Here is a 15243-nt window from a genome sequence, read left to right as displayed (position 1 = left end):
TTAGAAGTTTTGGAAGTCTTAGGCTAAGATAACATATAAGAACTCCTTCATTATTGGGGACTGTTATTGGTTCTCTAGTGTATTTGTTATTTCAGATAGTTCTTTGCCAGTCACGAAAGTCCAAAAGTATTCTTTCATCGGCATTTGAGTACAAATATAGAGTATGAATAATAGACTCATGTAGGGGCTTAGTAAGGTGTCTTCTGATTTCTGATGGTCTTCATTGGATTGCTCAGCTACTGTTGTTTTTATTATGGATTCTAAATCTTATTCTTCATCCTAAAAATGTCAAATTACACACATTCAAGAATTTTTCAGGATAATAATATAGCTATATTTTTAAAATCTCCCCCTGAAGAAAGCTGGCCTTTTTCTTCTAAACATCCAAACTAGCTACATTCTTCTTGGTTCTCATTGGAAATTTTATTATTTGCAGATAAATATAGATCGTACATGACTGTGGTCAGAGTCAGAAATACCTGGACAAAGTTTGAAATTAAATGTAAAGGATAATCTTAAGATTGATGTGCTTGCTATCCTCGGCAACATTGCTACAGGAATTGAACTTTGATGAGCCTAGTGAGCCCTTTCCAACTCATGATATTTAATGATCCCATTATTTTACTCAGGTGTCTCACAAACTAATGCTAATGCTATATTTGATCCTTGCCTTTATTCGAATAGAGGGTAAGTTTTTAGGTTTACAAATTATTTTTATTTTTTTTATACATTATGCATTATTCTTTGCCTATCATAGAGGTGAGCTTAACAACAACAGCAAAAGCAACGTTTCCAGAAGCTTCATGTCTAACTTTCCAAAAATACCTGGCACAAGGGTGCTCAAAAAGGAAGATAATTGTCTCAATATGTAGTACAGCTATTGCAGAGGAGTGGAAAAGACCAGTGGAAAGACCTGCAGGATTCTATTGTTCATGTGCTGATTTATTATATTGTCTCCTAAAACAGCATCACATCAAAAAGAGGAGAAAAATTGTAGTTGTGAAGGTAGGCAATACAGTTCTTAGGGAAAATGTTCAAGTGTCATAAAGAAAAAAGCCTTTATGGGATAGTTGAAAAATCTCAGCACAATTCAGGCTGGAAGTAAACTCAGAAGGTCTCTAGTGTAACCCAAAATAGGGTCAGCTGTGGGGTCAGACTATGTTGCTCAGGGATTTATAGTTTACAGATGGAGACTTCACACACTTTTCAGGCAACATGCTTCACAACTTGACTGATTTGGGGTGGAAATGTTTTTCCTTACACACTCTTTATAACTACCTTGCTTCATTTTAAGCCAATTGTTTCTTGTTTTCACAGCATGCAGCACTGAGAACTGGGGCTCCACCGTTTTGCGATCCCCTGGCACTGGAGGCTGGGTGGGTTGTTTGGAGATGGTCTCTCCTTCAGGCTGAAAAATCCCCAGGCCCCTTCCTGAAAAGCTGCTCCCAGACAGGCAGGACATTGCACCAGTGTCCAAGAGAGCACGCAGCTTTGCAGTTTTTGTATTTTGGCAGAAATGGGAGTTTCTGTCTGCCTTCCTCTAGAATGTCTAGGTCCTTCTGAATGACAGCTGTGCTATTGAGTGTGTTAGTTGCATATCCACACTCCCACACAGTTTGATATTAGTTCCAAGCTTGATAAGAGAGAACTCCATCACTTCCTTCAGACTCATGCAATACTCCACTTTTGCTAGCTTCCAGTATGTGGCCCTTTTGCCCACCTCTGTGACTTGTTTTCCATGCATTTAATTGTCCACCCCTACGGACCATAAAGTTCCATCGTAGGTAAAAGAATACCATGATAGTTGGTGTGAAAAGCCTTGCTAAAGCTGAGGTAAATTATATTTACCCATCCACAGAACAAGCAATTTCATCACTAAAGGCAATCAGGATTGGACAGGGATGACTCAATCCTGGCACTTCTGTGCTGATGTTCCCAGACACCTACTTCACCTTCTGTGCCAGGAAATGTGTTTCTAGAGGTCTGACTCAAAGATTTCCCAAAGGACTGAAGCAAGGCTTGCTTTACTTCCATCTTCTTTGAAGGTGAGCACAACACTTCCTGTTGCTGTCAATGTCCCCTGATCTCCACAGTTCTTCAAAGAAAATAGAGAACAGCCATTCAAAGATGACTGTCTGAGAACAAAGGCCTAGGAAACCTTGTTTGTGAAGTCTGAGCTAAGGAAGATACTGGATACAAAACATCAGTCTTTGCTTTGTCTTCTGTGCCTGAATCAGCAAGCCATTTAACAAGAGGCATATATTTTCGTAGTTCAGCCTTCTAATGCTAATGCACAATAGAAAATCCTTTTACTGGTTTTGACATCTTTTGCAAAAAAATCTATGTGCAAATCTTCAGCTTCATTTTTGCTTGTTAGGTACAGCCAAGGCTGTCACTGATCACCATATCCCCAAACAACTGCTTTCTAGTGACTAGCACAGTCTCCTGTGTGTCATCCCGAGCTGGCTCAAGTGTCTGGATCAAGAAGCTGTTTCTCACACTCTCTAGAAATATCCTTGACTGCTCCTTTGCCTCCATGTTGCTATTCTAGCAGATGTCATGGAGGTTCAAGATCCTCACAAACATGAGCTGGTGATCCCAACATATCTTCAGGCAATTTAGAGCATGCTTTTGCCTAAACTGTGTCTGTAAAATACCCCCTCCATTCTGTTGCACTCACTGACCTCTTCTTGTACCCTGATCCATCAATTCTTACCTAGATCACTGTCTACCATGTGGAAAGACATCACACATTTTAGGTTTCTTCACACATAGCACAATCCCCTTATTTTGTCTTCCCTGAATATCTTGCACCTGTCTCTGACTTTATTAGGCTGTGTGAGCTACCTAACTCTATCTCAGTTCTTCCAATAACCTCATAGATTTTTTTGACTACATACATATATTTATTTCCTCCTGAGACTTCCTCATGAACAGACGATACACTTGAAATTGATCATATTTTGCCTTGTTTCCTCCTTCATAAGGTGTCTCTTGTTGTAAAAAAAAAAAAAAAAATTAAGCCCTCATTAAAATTTGTTGTTTCTTTAGCCTACGTGTTTTCAGTAATTTGCAGAACAAAGTACTTGCTGTTCTACATCTTTCTTCCATGCATAAATATGTGCCTACAGGCTTCAAATGTCTATTTCAGAAAACAGTCATCAAACAAAAGCAAGATTGAAAGAAAACAGAAAATGCTAAAAGAACTACCCATGTGTTGGAAATTTTGATTGGAACCTTACATCTTGTATAGTCTGAAAATGTATGAAACTGCATGCCCAAAGGAACCAAAATATATAGTTTTCATTTGGCTCCAGTGGATATTTCTACTGGTTAAACAGGAGCCAAATTCTGCATGTCTACTTGCTTTGCCTATGTTTGTCTTCCCATCTGGATTAACAGAGTGAAAGTGTGACAGAACACACTGTGGAGAAAAAGAAACAGATTGGAAACACTTTGCACATGAGAAGAGTTTTGCTCCTGCTGAGCATTACTCTCTTGAAGCTAAAGGGATCTATTCATCAGTCACACATTGGGTCTTTGTGAACAGCCAACACTCAGCTCCTGTGGAGCCCAAGTCTGGGCAAACAGCTTGAAGTTTTTCTGCATTACTCTTGTACAGCTCAGATCTGAGAATATTCTTTTACAATGAACTGATTAATACTAGGGAAGAGAAAATGTTCACAGGGTTGTTTACACAGACTATGTAACCTATCCAGCTGGAGCATTGAATTCAAATAAATACAATTAGGAGAAGCTCCACAAATCTTTAGTATGTACACTGGCAGCACAAAGATAGACAGTTGATTCTGAATTCAGCATCTTATACTTTATTTTACAGTATATCTCTGACAAGGTATTTTTACACTAGAAAAGTGTGTAACCTCACAGTTCTTCAGAAATGTTCAAGCTAAAAATTATTTTATTGTATTTTTTTTTCTTTGAGTTACCTTATCACAGGTATTACTGACTTCATTGGTGCTCCTACCTGTACCAGCCTTCTGTAATCACTGCCACATATAATAAGTTGGGACACCTTGCACTCAGTGGACTGGAATGATATAGTTCACAGAGAATGAAGATAGGTTAAGTATTTTAACATGCATTTTCTCTCTTCTGCTTCTACTAATCTTTGAATTATTATGCAAACTCAATATTTTATTGATAATTAGGAGCTGGAAATGAAAATTGGATTTACATTTAATGCCTACATAAAGAGAGATTAAATTAAAAAGTACTGGGGTCACCTTGTCTGATTGTTTAATGTGCAAAGGCCTGAGGTTTCAGGCCTTATTACACACAGAATATGTTGCAAGATCAGACTACATTAAAGATTGAAGGAAGTACAATTCCATGAACACATAACCTGTTCAGTCTATCCTTCTTTGGCTATTCTTTAGTGAAGACTGCAAATATTTGGTTCTCAGGCAGATAAGAAAATTAGTCAGGTAGAAATTAATACAGTGTGAATTTGAATGTGGAGGAGACTTCAATACTTAAAAAGGAGTGACAGTGCTGTGGAGACACAATCAGTGAACTAAGACAGCTATAAGACTTTCACATCTCATAGTAGAGCATAAATGTAAAGCAATTGCAGTGCTGGGGTGGGAGTTTTTAAAAATATTTTGGTGTATTGATTTACTTACCTTAATTGTCTTAATAACTATTCATATAATATTTTCTAACCTATAAACTACATTTATTCACAAGAAAAAAGGCAATCTCAGTTCTGCCTGTCAAATATGCAGAACCATTATTAATTTGATTTATTTTTAGAGAAACAGACCATTTACCATTTGTTTAATATAACTGGCTTTGTTGCAACTGTGCGCTTTACAAGGTAGGTGGAAAAAAGGTTAATAGTGTTTGGTGAAAACTGAATACTGGAAACTTTTTATTCACAATATAATTACGTTGCTTGTATATATTATAATCCTTTCTGGATTTCTCAGACGAAGTTTGCATTTCTTATATTTAATGTACTACATATATAGAATTTATCACTCTTTACCTGCAACATTTACTATGTTAAGAAGCAAAGCTGAAAAAAAAAAAAATAAAAGGAGCGTGTGTGTTGTGTTACTCCTGTTACCATGGGAAAAAGTTATGCTACTGTGCTGGATTCCTGTGGGAGTTCGCCTTTTTTTTCTTCTAGCTCACTGCATAGCTTTTGGACTTGAAAACTCTGTCTCAGGTCTTAATCTATCTCAGTTGAATCTTAGTCTGTCTCAGATTAAGATCTGCGAGGCACATTTGGTCACACATAGCTACCATGGTATACCTCAGGATTTCCACGCTCCCTGTTAGAAAGTGGGAAACATGGCGCATTTGTAAACCTACCCAGAGCTCAAGTTTCGTGTTACTGACTTATCTAGAAATCCTACCAACTATGACTAATGTAGGACTGACACAACTGGTAAGATTGGATTTTCAGACAAAATGGCACTAACTGGAACTTTTTCCTGAAGATAAGTATTCAACTTGTCCCTTTTGGTAATGGAGAAATGGTTGGTAGGAAAGGCAAGAAGAATTGGTAAAAACATATTTCTGTAGCAGAATGTAAGTACATTTCTTGCTTCTGAGGAAATCACCTGTGTTTGGGTCCATATATATATATATTTTTTTTTTGACAATTACTTTATAATTTAAAAAGTCAGAAGAAGTCATCAGATCACAAGTAAAAATATCATTCCTCTTCCTCTGAGAGAGTATATTAACAGGATGAAATGATTTAGTTCTAAATGTTTCTTCTCTTTCATTGTTTTCAAGAATTCGAGTTCCTGATTGTACAAAATACTGGGCAGGAGAAAGTCTCCAGTCCTCTCACTATTTCTGCCAAGTTATTAGAATATTCTTATCAATGATCAAGGAGGAAGATCAGACTCCCCTTAGGCTGAACAGGAGCAAACTCCTAGATATCTTCTTAAATGAGACTGTTATGTAGGCTCTGGAGGCTTATTCTGTCTTGAAAGTGTGTGTAACTTTTGTGATTTATTAAGAAAATTGCTGCTGCTGTGAATTGCACAGCTTTTCACTACTGCCTGGTGGCAGGAAATTTTGACAGAGAAACACCTATACTGAGGAATTCTGAGGGATTTTGAAGGAAAATGGCTAAATGTTTCAACTACATGAGATCTGCCTTTCTAATTACTCAGAGAAGTGAAATGTTATCAAATGTCTGCTAAGACTAACTGGGAATATTAATAATCAATAATTTCAGTATATACTTCATTTTATGAAAGGGAGCATGGGACTATCCTTCATGTTTGGATGTTTTAATTTACTTGGTATGTAGAGTGCAAGAGTCTATTAGAACTCTTTTTTCTCTTTTCCTCATCCTTGACTGAACAGTATAAACACGGTGATTTTGAGTGTGTATAAGTCACTTAATCATGGAATATTCTGAGTTTGAAGGGACCCACAAGGATCACTGAGTTCAACTAAAGTAAATGGCCCATACAGCGATTGAACCCACAACCTTGGCATTTAACCACCATGCTTTCAAATATCAAATTATCTCTCAAAGGAGATAATAGGTGAAGATTAAATAAGAAGTTAAAAATTTAAGAATCCTAACCCTGATAAGCTTACTTTGATCCTTGCTTTGAATTAGCAGAGAAGGCAATCATACTTTATTGCATTATTAAATACGTCTTGTTCTTTTTCATTTTCCTAATATGACTTCACCATATCTAACATTTTGTCAAAAAAAAAAAAATCCAACAGTGTTTCAGGAAAGCAGGAACAACTTTGTTTCAGGAAATGTCTGTGGGGAAAGGAAAGACAGTTTTTTGCCATAGATATGATTAAATACTAGCAGAAAAACACTTTAAGGTTAGGGAAGAAGAAGCAAAATGAGAAGTTCAAATTCTCAACATCTAAAGATGGAAGAAGAGATACAGAAACCAGAACTATATTAAATCAAATTCCCAAGATAAGAAGGAACTGAGAGGTGAGGGTTCCTCACTGAATTGCCCATTCTGCTCTTTTAGAGAAAACTGATCTGGAAAGACAGATGAGATTTCTCCACTATGAAGATGATTTATTAATAGGTTGATAAATAAAGCACTACAGCTTACCTTTCCTTAAAGGTAAATGGGTATAGAAACTGGAGAGGCCGATATGGAGAAAAAAAAAAAAAAAAAAAAGGCTAGTTAAGTGATGTATTATGATTCCTTATCCTGGAGACTTGATAGTATTAGAAAAAGTATAGACGAAGTGTACGGCTTTTCTGTAGAGAATTTTTAAATCACTTTCTCCAGTTTTGTCAGTTGTAAAAGCAGAAGAAATTTTCTGTTTCAGAACTTCCAACCCAAACAACAAGGGAAGAAGTACGCAAGGTGAAGAACTCAGTTTTATAAGGGAAAAAGGTGTAAATCTGTGTATCTCAGAACAGAGGTAATCTTAACAATTGGTTTGTTTGAGAGCAGATTTCAAATTAATTTACTTTAACCTTTTTTTAAACAAGTGTATCATAACGCTATTATGAAATAATGTCAGACAAGCAGTTAATTATATTAGAATAGTATTGGAAATAATTCAAGCATGAGGGAATGTATAAATTTTGTGTGACAGAATTTATTCTCTTCCAAGGCTTTTTTAATTGATTTATGATTGAGAGTTGAATAAGAACATTAATAGTTAAAAACTACTCAGAAAAGACAAAACCACTTGGAAAATAGTGATTATGCAAGCAGATAGTGAAGAAAAGTTTGCAATCCTCAAACATAACATAAGGGCCAATATATAAGCATATTATGCTGTTATCCATTCATTAGTCTGTCACTAACAGTTACAGATTAGATGCACAAAAAGAAGGATCCTACAGAAGAATATATATGCTAAACATTTAGATAAAAATATTCACCACACATGAGAGGAAAGATGAAACAATTTTTTCTCTTGTAGTGCACTTCACTTCCACTTGATCACTTTTGAACACCTGGAAAATTGTATCCTACAGTAACAGTCAAGTTTTGCATGAATAAAATATATTTTCAGCTGAATTTCATTTTGTTGCCAACAACAACAACAGCAACAACAACAACAACATGGTGGTCTCAGGCTGAAAATTATTATTCGTCTTTTCTAGAATGCTATGTCAAAAATCATGTTTTGGGCTTCTAGTTTTTTTATTAAGTACATGTTCCTGTGAATTGACTGAAGAGCTATTCACCATAACATGTTCAGTCAGAGCTTAATTGTTCCCTTTTGTTACATCAATACTTAAAAAAAACCCCAACAAAACATTTCCTTTAGAACTGTATGCAGGTGTAGGCATAGAAATTCAGCTTAAAAATAATTTGCAATACCTCATAATGATTTCTGTCTGACAAATACAAGAGGGCTATTTTGGCTTCCTTTCTTTTACTTTCTTTGGAACACTTCATTCTCCTGTTTATGAGGACATGTTTATGAGACCTGTTTTTGGCCTATCTAAAACCAGACATTTAAATAAGCCTCTATCAAGGATACTTCCAATCACAATTTCCAGAAGGAATACATTAATATATTTATCAGTGCACACATTGGTTCTTCTGTTTCATCACCTGAACTGAAGTTCTGTAAATTGACAACTAGAACAGTTGAGCTAGAAAAAGGCTCGTGTTATCTAAGCAGTTTCAGAATCTTCCAAGAACTCCACTGAACGGGAATCCTTCCCTGCTTTATCTGCTGCACTCTTTCGTAGCCCATATTCTTCAACTTCAAACACCCAAGTCAGAAACCTGACAGTATATGGCATTTTTAAGTCATGTAGCCTTATATTTGATGCAGATGCTACATTATAATTTTTGTGATCTGCAGTCACTTGCATGTGGTCACCCTTGCAGGCCATCTTAAAGAAAACACCTGTCAGACATCTACAATGACCCCACGTAGCCAGACCATACTCTGAGGATAACAAAGATTAATTTCTTCACACCATCCATCCCAGAAAACAGTGCTGTTGATACCATGTCATAGTCTTATAATTATTTCATTAAAAACTGTGTAGTTTATGTAACCTCACTTTTCAGCCTCTGAATTTAATGTCTTTGCTCGAGTAACTGGCTTTTGACACACAAGACTTGCTAGTAGCAGCTGAAGAACTCGTAGAATTCGGGGTCAAAGTGGTCATTGAGTGTTTTGAAGGGAACATCTTTCTTCATTTGTTTTGCATTTTTTGTTTGTTTGTTTGGTTGGTTTTTGTTTGTTTTTTTTCTTAAATGTTTTAGCTACTTTTTCTGTATACTCTTATTTTATTTCTCATTTTCTCCTAGAAGGGGTTTTAAAACTCATACTTCAAGTTTCAGATAAAAAATTTTTACTCCTTTAAATTTCCAATTTGGTTCCATATAAAATGCTCTAAGATTTCAGAGGTTTATGTCATAATGGGAATTTTGGGGTACAGCAATACAAAAGTCTTTCAAGATCAGCAGCCATGATTTTAACAATTTTTTTGACTGAGAGACTTAAAACTGATTACTCCTTGAAAAGTGATGCTCTCTGTTCTAGAAAGCAAAGGACTGCACGGTGAATGCTTTAATAAAAATATCAATGTCTACATGCTTTGCTAGGGCTGACTAAAAACCTTTGAAATTATGATGGGAAAGATGGATATGAGGTAACTGTAATATCCCTCACATATAAGCACACAAGGCGACAAACACTGAACCCAGAATACAGAGCAGGTTTTAGTGGTGCTTTCATGAGCATATTGTTGCTGAAACGCCTGACAGATTTGCATTCTGCTCTTTAGATGTACTTCCCAGGACCTCTGATGGTCCCCTGATTAGATTAGTAGTTCCATGGTGAGAATGTATTTATTTCCATGGATTTAGAAGCTCCAGTGGTTTGCCTTTGACAGAAGATAGCAATGACTCTCATCCAGATTATTAAAAGAGTTCAGGTTTGTTTCCGTGTCACTAATGCTATTAGTGTTTCAAGATGAAAGCCAAATTAAACTTTTGGTATTAACTGGGAGGGTGCATAACTAAGAAAGATATTTAAATTTGAAAAACATTTAGTACATTTTACTTCAAAGCAGTTGACACTGTATAAATACAACTTCTGCAAAGTTTGTCTGAAACTAAAAGGTGTCCAAGATGCAAGGTCTCAAGATCTATTTTAAATACGTTTATGCAAAAAGGAAAAGTCATTATTCAGTCTCAAAAAAAGTGACTCTCCATTGAAAAAATTGCTGTGGTCACTGTGGTTTTAATTCATATCAATTTTATGGTTTCCTTCCTTAGTTGAGATTTTTTTTTTCATTTTTGTTACACTGGAATATTTTAAACTGAAAACATAATAATTTTATCTCTTTCCTAAAATATGTCCTTGTGGCTCTGTTTCAGGATTTTGAAAATTACCTAGTTGTGCTAAGATTTCCTCCCATTTTACCAAAAACTGTGAATGAAAATCCAATTGAAAAAAAAAGTGATTAAGAATTTGACAGTGAACATGGCAAAACAAATAGAGGCAAAAAATACTTTTGTTGTTCTTAAATTTATTTTAATATTTCAACTTGAAAGCACATGTGGGAAAGTAGGCATTCAGTATGTTCCACCTTCAAATAAGTAAATTTGTGGAGTGAGAAGAATATTTTTTCACTATTCTGTTCCAAAGCACTTCTGTTTTATTGTCCTCTCCCTCTGAATAAGGCTGTATTTTCTCCTTAGTTTGTAATTCATTCAAAAGCAATCACTCTCTTCTATGTTTGTGCAGCGATCAGCATGACAGGGCCCTGTTTTCAAACTCCGTACTACAAAGAGCATGCTGTAAAAAACCAAATGTTTTCTTTCTACCAGTGTTTTTTAAGATTTCACCAGGTGTAAGAAATTTAACCCTGCATCGAGACTGTTGTTTTGCCATGACAGGATAAAAATATGAAGATCAAGTATGGTAAAAGCTGCTGTACCTGGCTGTCATGTACTGAATAACAGGTAACAATTTCAAAGATTTTCTGCATTTACCTTCTACTGTGTCAACACCTACTCCATACAGCTTCAGTTCAGATATAATATTGACCACTTGAATTGCTCTTATCTTGGAGAGTTTTATAGCTATTAGTTGAAATTCTGGGACTTTACTTATTGATATTGACTTCATTAGAATCAGAGTTTCACTTTACATGTGCACGCCTTTGCATGCGTACACTAATGCCCTAATTTCTGAAATTCAGTGGTGTCTGGATGCTAAAATTTCAACACTGTCACTAGTATTGCTTCTGTCACTATTTTACTGAATGTAGGAAAAAAACCTACTAGTTTAATTTTAAATACCAAATTAATCTGAAATTTGTAATTTGTTTTATTTTTTAAATATTGATTGGTATGTAATTGCAAATTTTGTTGGACTAAACACCTTATTGTGATCTAAATACTCAACTGTCATAAATTAATATACTGTGAGTAGCAAGGTTCAGTCAAACCTAATGGAATAAGAAAAAATGTGGAAATTGCAGAGGTTCTCATGGTTCATCGGACTAAGTGCAATTAGGAAGAACTGCTAGTAATAGTGGCACATTTATCCATGTTTCAGGGTGCTCAATCCAGAACATTGCCTAGGGCCCTTAAGGTAAAACTTTTTTTGAAATTACAGTCTATCTACTAAGGTAAAGAAGGACATCATAATAATGAGAAACCACAGAAGTAAACAGAGCCAGGGGGTAAGTGCATGACTCCCTTATTTTACTGAATAGGAAATACATAAATGCTGGCTTAAAATTCTTGCTAGTGTAGTCTCAGCTGCATTCATTTGTTTCCAACCCAAGTTATCTTGCATCCTGCAATACAGAGAGACTGATAATTTCATAGTTATTCTAACCTGAGGGAAGGGTATTGTAGGAGTAGCTACTGACTTATTTTTTAGCAGTGTGCTGGGAATGACATTACTGACAGTGAGTGGAAACATTTTTTAGCTGAAAAAGATTGGAGTGACTCTTGTTCTTACTGAGTATATTAATGGAAGTTACTTGAAACACGCATTTAGGTGAGCACACATTTTAATATCAATCACTGCTGTTCCATTGTCAGAACGTGTCACATCCTCACTTATAGTCCCTTTCTCTAAAGTGTACATTTTCAGTCATGTATTACAGCAGCACTTTTTTGTTTCTTTCTTAATTATTTAATACAGCTTTGTTTATGTTATCCACAAATGGAAAAGTATTTTGTGCTACTAAGGCATTTTTTAATAATGTGAGGCTTTTGTAGATCCCTTTAGAAACCAAAATTTAAATTAATTTCCACTTTTCATCCTCATAGTTTATGATTTTCAAATTATGTCAGTAGAATGACATAAAGGTTATAATTGATTTTGCTTATGTGTCTGAGTATTTTTTTCTATTTATTTGCTAGTTACTGCTTTAATTGTAGAGCTGGCTCATGCTTAGTAGGAGGGCAAAATGGCAAATAAGGCAAAAAGTTGCTCAATGACCATTGCCAGTGATACATTATTTCATTCAAATAGAACTGCACACATGCCAATGCTTCAAATGTCACTGACTTACTAAAAAATTTATTTTTTCTTCTATCTTCCAACTTGGTAATATTATTTTTTTTTAAAATAAATAATGTGCAGCTACATTGATTTTCAGCTAAAACATAGTAATGGGATTCTGTGATTCTCATTCCATTTTGAAAATGTAATTTATTATATTTTCCAGCTCAGGCTTTTTTTGTTGTTGTTGTTATTTTTGGGGTTTTTTTTACTTTAAACACATTATTAAAAAAGAAAAAAAAACTACGAGATCAACATCCTTACTGATATAACCATTACCATAATTATTTATGTGCCTGTCATTTTGAAATGTATTACTACAATATTCTTTCTGCAAGGCTAAATTTAAAATATCTTGTAAGATTTACTTGGTGCAAGGAAAATTCACACCAAGTTCAAGCACCTCTATGAAATGAACATAGTAGCAGGATTGGGTTTCTAAACCCAATCAGTATAGCCTCTCAGTAATAAATTCCAAGTCCGTTTTACCACACTTCAACTCATTCTTCCATAGCCTCCTACCACATCCTAAGCTCTACATAACCTCTTCAGTAGGAGATGCAGAGCCCAGTATTTTATAGCGTTTGTAATATTTAATCTAGGAGCATTTTGTTAACATTTACAGGATTAAATGCACTAAAGTAAAACCTTTTAGGCTGCTCCCTACTCCAATGGAATAGAACACGAGGAGGAAACACACAGTCATAGGGGAGGGGAGCTTGGGAAGAAAGCCTGAGGATCACCTGTTAAGTGCAGGGGCAACCTCAAATTTAAATAGCGTTATTCAAGCTCTTGACCAACTTTCAACCATAGCTTTGGACGGACATTCAAAAATGTCTCTAGACAAACTGTTTCATTGCTTTATATTCTTTACAAATTATTTTTCTTCTATTTTATCAGAATTTCCCTTCTGCAACTTGCAGCAGTTAAATCTTGTCTTTTTACAGTGTACCTCCAAGACTCTGTCTTCTCAGAACAGCTTCATAGGTAATTGAAGGCAGTTACTTCATCTCTTACAGCCTTCTTTTCTCCAGTCTAGGCAAACCCACTTGCCTCAGCTTCTCCTTTCAAGCCAGCTGTTCCATACCCCTACTGCACTTGTGGTTCTCCAGCTGAACTGGGCTCAGTACTCCAGGCATGGCCTCAGGAGAGCTGACCATGGAATACACCTATCCGCTGACCTGCAAGCTATGCTTGTCACATACTGGGGACAGGGCTGCCACATTAGACCACAGTTTTGGAGCACGTAACCAGCAGGGAACTTGTAAGTACGGAGAGGCACAGCTCCCACACTGGGAATGGTGAAGCCCATCCTCACCAGCAGTCCACACATTTTGCAGTAAATGTTTATTTTTCTGGCATTAAAAGTAGTGCACAATGGTATTAAAAGAGGTTTAGGAGAAAAATGCCATGGCACTCAAAGGAGTCCATGAGTTCATTTTTCAGGGTGAAGTTATCTTCTTGCCAATCTACAACATTCATTTCCAGTCAGTAGCTGATTGGTTGAATATAAATGTGTTTGGGTAAATGGAGTGCTGGAGCAGGAGAGAAACTACGGCATGAGACTGTAAATGGGTTATATTTCGGCTTAGCTATGGATCAGGAGAGGGAGTGGGGGAGAGGCAGGGAGATGAGTGTGTGGAGTAAATAGTGTGAAATGACATAGTTCTGAAATTTGACAGGTTTCCAAGGTTCTTGGTAGACAGCCACAAGGCAGAATACCTATGGGAGCTTAAGGCCAGCAATTAATGTAATCTAGACCAACAAGGGTAACAGAGAAACTAAATGTCTCTATTTAATCAGCCAACAGGAGCCAACTGTTTATTTGAAACCTTAATTAAAAATATCTTTAAATGTTCCTGATATTTGTGGAACAGATTTATTGGATTTTATGTATGTATTTTAAGTTTTCCTAACTCTTTTTTTTTTCTGACATGTTTGTTGACTTGCTCACAGTTACAATGAACATCCTGAATAAATCTTCCAATAATTTGTACAAGTAGGAAGTTTTCTCCATGGCCAGACACATTGGCATGGAAACAATTCTAATATAAACCAATCTCAGTAATCACTCAGTTTTATTTATTTAGGACTATATTCACAATATATGAGGATAATAATTTATTTTATTCCCATTCTTTTGAAAGCCAGACTGAATTAGAGGGATACAGCTATTCTCAAACCACAGAATTTGCACTAGCTTGTTCCAAGATTGGATTAACTTAGTTTAAGTCAAAATTGACCTTTTCTTCTACACATGTTCTTTATATAAATTCTTTTATATCAATTATTTTTCTAAATACTATATATGTAATTAGAAAAGAAAAAAATAATCAGCATTACACAGTGTCATGGATTGACCATGGCACAGTGCCATTGCCCCCATGAAAGGTGTATTTCCAAAATGGTTAATGTGAGATGTAACCTGGAAACAGAACAAAGCAGGCTCCAACTTGGGGATGGAGGGAAAAGACAACACTTTATTAATCTACAACATCGACACAAAAGGGAAAAAAAGAAAACACACACAACAATCCACAATGGAACACCTCCAAAACACTTCTCCTCCCCCCAACCCTCTAACACTCAATTCTCAGTCCAATACCATCCTCCACACAATCCCCCCCCCAGTTCATCAGGAGAGAGGAGTCTCCCTCTTGCACCATGGGCCTCTCCAGGAAACACAGTGGAACCTCTGGTGCTTCCGTGTCACACGTGGCAGCCGCCCGAAGAGAATCTGCCTTGGTGACCATCTTCCTTCCA

Source organism: Onychostruthus taczanowskii, unplaced genomic scaffold, assembly GCF_017590055.1.
Source record: "Onychostruthus taczanowskii isolate IOZ18803 unplaced genomic scaffold, ASM1759005v1 scaffold102, whole genome shotgun sequence".
Taxonomy (NCBI): Eukaryota; Metazoa; Chordata; class Aves; order Passeriformes; family Passeridae; genus Onychostruthus; species Onychostruthus taczanowskii.
The sequence above is the reverse complement of the archived record's forward strand: the minus strand, read 5'-3'. Positions refer to the sequence as shown.